This window comes from Cuculus canorus, chromosome 3, assembly GCF_017976375.1.
Source record: "Cuculus canorus isolate bCucCan1 chromosome 3, bCucCan1.pri, whole genome shotgun sequence".
NCBI classification, from domain to species: Eukaryota; Metazoa; Chordata; class Aves; order Cuculiformes; family Cuculidae; genus Cuculus; species Cuculus canorus.
Window position 1 is genome coordinate 3,290,001 of NC_071403.1, and position 4,921 is coordinate 3,294,921.

Consider the following 4,921-nt stretch of genomic DNA (forward strand, 5'->3'; position numbering starts at 1 on the left):
TCCTCACTTTTGGAACCAATAAACAAGAAAAAACCTAGTCAAATGGAGAGCGATAACAGAAAAGTAATTTGAGATTTTCAGTCATGGCAACTTGTCTGATTTGTCACCCTACCTGCCCTCTCTCTAAAAACGACTGGTGTAGAATTGCTCTACTGGATCAAGGTGGTGAGCCCTGTGATGCAGCAACCTGCCTGGGACAACGGCCAGGCTCAGCAGGAAAAGCCCTGAACTGCTTACAAAGCAGCTGAGGGATAACCTTCCTAAAGAGAAGTTTCCCTCTTGAATCTCATTAGATAGTGCTGGCTAGGAAATAAACACCACAAATCTGTTCTTAAGCCAGGCTGTTGTTTTACTTTAACTATTTATTACTTAAAATCTGGAATTTCTTGCTGCAATGTTTTCTGTCGTAGCGCTTTTTAGCAACTCTCACAAGAAACTCAATGAAACATTTCTGCACTACGTGTACCTATATATTTATAAAATTAGTTTGAGTACCAGAACTTATGTTATTACTGCATGACTTGACCTTCTTGTGATATGAAACTGCATTCGTATGCAGTGTTCATTTCTGATAAGCAGGCATAGCACTGTACATCAAACATAAACAATATATGTGGTTGTAAATATAAGCCTATAATTTTGTCAGCTCATCTGCAGCTAAATGGATCGCTGTTACCAGAAAGCAGGTCCATTCACATAGACCTGTTTCTATACCCCTGTAGGCTTGAATCATGCAGGGTAAGCAAAAGCACCGTATGCTCTATGTTACTACTCTGCTGATCATTGGTAGCTGAGGTAGTTAAGGTCCTCTCCCAGCTTGTGTTTCTCGTCAACTTTTCTTCTGATAAATCCTTTTGCCAAAGGATGTGAGCCAATTCCTCAGATCTCATAAGACTATTTTTCCCATTGTTGTGATCAACAAGCCCTTCTCTGTGCTTGTGGAATTCATCCTTCTCAAACTTTCTTTGACTTAATCGTAAAATCATAGAATGGTTTGAGTTGGAAGGGACCTTAAAATCCACCCAGTTCCAACCACCCTGCCGTGGCCAGGGACACCTCTCGCTGGACCAGGTTGCCCAAGGCCCCATCCAACCTGGCCTTGAACACCTCCAGGGATGGGGCAGCCACCGCTTCCCTGGGCCACCACCTTCCCATTCTCATCGTGCAGAATTTCTTCCTAATAGCTAGTCTAAATCTTCCCCCTTCTGATTTAAAGCCATTCCCTCTCATCCTATCCCTCCAGGGCCTTGCAAAAAGCACACCCCCCCCAGCTTTTTTGTAGCCTGTTCAGGTACTGGAAGGCCACAATAAGGTCTCTCCAGAGCTTTCTGTTCTCCAGGCTGAACAACCCCAACTCTGTGCCTGTCCTCGTAGCAGAGGAGCTCCAGCCTTTGGATCATCTTTGTGGCCCTCCTATGGACCCATTTTAGTAGTTCCACGTCCTCCTTCTTGAGCCCACCATGCCCAGTATCCCAAGCAATTCTTTCAGAGACAGCACTGGATCTCTCTGTTGCTATGGCCCAGAACTATTTTCCATGTTGTTACATCCTCATATTACATTCTCCTTTCTCTTGCCCCTTCACTGATCGCTCTTAGACCCGAGATCGACCCATACCTTTCGATCAAGTTTTAGAATACAACAAACCAAATTTTATTATCTCTAAATAATCACTTACCTTGCCTTTATATTTAACCCACAGTGATCTCAAGTTCTTCATCTACAATATAGTTCTGTGCAAGTCAATCTTCCTATCTTCGGTAATTTCTGGGCTTTTATTTAGAAGAGTAATGGAATTATTTGCCTCAGTAGTACCAAAAAGAGAAAAGCGATGGCAGAATCTGTATTCAGAAATAACTTTGAGCTCTGTCTCGTCACTACTATATACAGAGAAGTTTTGCTTCTGTCATAGGGAGATGATGTGAAATGGGGCACGTGCAATCAATTATTCGTTTAACGCTTTTTGTGGAGAAAACCAGATCTAAGTCTAGAGCAAGTAGATACTTTTTTTCAATGGAAGCATTGATCTTGACAGAGAACATTTAACCCTGCCAACAGTGGAATTGATATAGTTAACTGCCTCTCGTGGACCCTTAGGAATAGTTTGCGGATTGTCCAGGGTTCACTGGCTGTCCATTGAAAATCCCTCCTTCTGCAAATGCTTCCAAATCTACGATCAGCCAAAGTATCTGTTAAAAAGGATCAAAACAGAATAAAAAGCTGTGGAACAAGTACACAGGGTCAATAAAAAGCAAAATAAACAGGACAGAGTCATATCATCAAAAATTCAGGCACATAAGCTGGAGAAAGCAACAAAAAGAGAAGAACGCTGGTGGTGCAATGTCACAAATACTCCAAAAAGGAAAAGGCTGTACGATACGGTGGAGCTGGAGGATCCAGGCACACCCAGTGGAAGTTGCTCAGAAGGCATTTTGCTTTTCTGAGATTCACATATTAGCAGCTGAATTCATTCCTCATTTTTGCATTAGGCTCTGCCCCATCGGAAAGTTTTCCTCCTTCTGCTACATGATTTAGGTTGTCAATGAGAAAAGTTTTATCTCAAATTAGCTTCAGATGTGTCCTACTTTTATGATCTGAAAAGAAATTCTTAACACCGAAAAGTCAAACAACGCTTCCCTGCAAAGAATAAATCTCCATCTCCTACCGCACACCAAGCGTTAGGGCTGCACATGCTTCTCACTGAGCACATACCTGAGGAGCAACCAACGGTACTGTTGGGTTTACTGGTGAAGTTACTTTCTCCAGCCCTGAAACTCTGTGTTGCATGACCTGTATTTATGGGCACCTGTGATTTTACTCCAGCATCCAATTTTCATTTGACAATTAAGGAAAGAGTGAGCATCCCCCTGAAGAACAGAGCCTTGGGCCAGCTTATCTTCCTTGTCAGATCTTGTAGCCTCATACGAAGATGTCCCCTTGATCTTGATTCCTCTGGTGATGCTTCTCCTCACCAGTAGTTCCTGGACTGCCGGCACTGAGTGGTCTCAGGGTCTTGAAGGACGCCAGCAGCTGCAGCAGAGAGGTCACTGGGGGGACCACAGCATTAACTGCTTCAAATTATGCTTTGAAGACCACTCTTAGTTCAGGTCCTTTCTGTGGTTATTTGTCAGGAAAATATGGTGTCAATTTATATGCAGTAATTACTTATAATGGGAGCGGTATAAGTAGCTGATTTTTTTCCCCCATTTTTGCGGTGTCTGTGGTTATTTTAAAATCGTTTTCTTACTTGAGTGAATGTAAGGAATTGTGCTACATTCAATAGCATCTGAGCGGGCTGCTGTTAGTAAATAATACAGTTTATTTAGAATAAGCTGTTGATGACCCTCCTAACATATGGAATTGTTTCTACTCCTTTCTTCACTGACCGTGGCTTTTATAAAGAGAGAACACAAGTGCACGAGTCATTGCTGGATTTACACATTAAGGAGATGTAACAAAATGAAAACAGGTTCGGAGATTTTTACACATTTAAATCTTTCTCTGTTTGGACCATGTTGTCCTCGCCTGAGACATTGTCCCTGAAGAGATTTATTCTCCACATGCATGGAACTTTAGATTTAATTTTTGTCTTCTAGCATTGCGACAAAGGACTAGTGTGTGCATATATTCAGATAATCTTAAATCGTGAAGTGTGCTGCCTCGCAAAATCCTTGGCCCTGCCCCAAAGCCCTCGGGCTCTGCCCAGATGGCTGCCCAGGATGTGTGAGCCACATTCATATTTAATCAGATCAACGTTAACACCTCCACCACCAGGCATCTGCGAGTCTAGGTAGAAGCAAGGTCTCCACTCTGCTATGAGTAATATCTAATCTTTGTTGCTAAAACAGACATTTCAGCTCTTCTGACCACATATGACATGGTATTTCTTCACCTCTCATGTATACACACCCACACACGTTTTCAGAGTTAATCTCTCTGGTTAAAAATGCCGATACGCCATAACTTCAGGTTTCCTAAGAAAAGATGGAGCAGGAGAGCCTTTCTGTTGTATGCCTTCTGGACCAGGAAAGAACTATACCTTTTAGCTCACATTTCAAAGACTTCTGAAGAACTGCAAGAAGAAAAGTTTATATTAAAATCTAGTTTTGCTGCTTCATCCAGGAAATTAGCATGTCAAAAGGAATAGGAGCAAAGTTGACTAATTCAAGCCTTTTTCATAGAATCATAGAATCATAGACTCATAGAATTGTTAGGGTTGGAAGGGACTTTAAACGTCATCCAGTTCCAACTCCCCTGCTGTGGGCAGGGACACCTCCCACTGGCTCAGGCTGCCCAAGGCTCATCCAACCTGGCCTGGAACACCTCCAGGGATGGGGCAGCCACAGCTTCCCTGGGCAATCTGTTCAGGTGAAACTTATTTCTGTCACGTGTCAATATTTTCTTATTACCTCCTTAGTTATACTCTACTTTCTTTAAAAAAAAAAAGAAAAAAGAAAAAAGAGAAAGAAATATTTTTAATCTTTTGAAACTTACTTCCAGTTATTCCACTCTTTCTCATTTTCACTGTCTATGGTTATCGGAAGACATGTGAGGATAATTTCTGAAAATAACTTAAGCTGAATTTCCATCCCAGGAGGCATGTCTGGAACACACTGTCTGGGAGAATAATTAATTCCAGGGGACAGAAAGGAGTGATCTTTTTAAGCAATTGCTGATGCAAAATATTTAAAATTAAGAGCAAAATTGTGGCATGTCTAAAAACAGATATTGCGTGTTCAGCTGAACTTCTAAGCTTTTAACTGAGTATGGTTATAAGGCGTTTTGAACTGATCTAAGAAGACAATCCTTTTCAGAGTAGATGGGTAAATAAGCAACAAGCTACAGCAATAATCATGGCACAGTTTGTGCCTCTAATTGTACTTGCTGATTCAGGTGAGGCTGCTAGCTCTGCACGTGACGTGG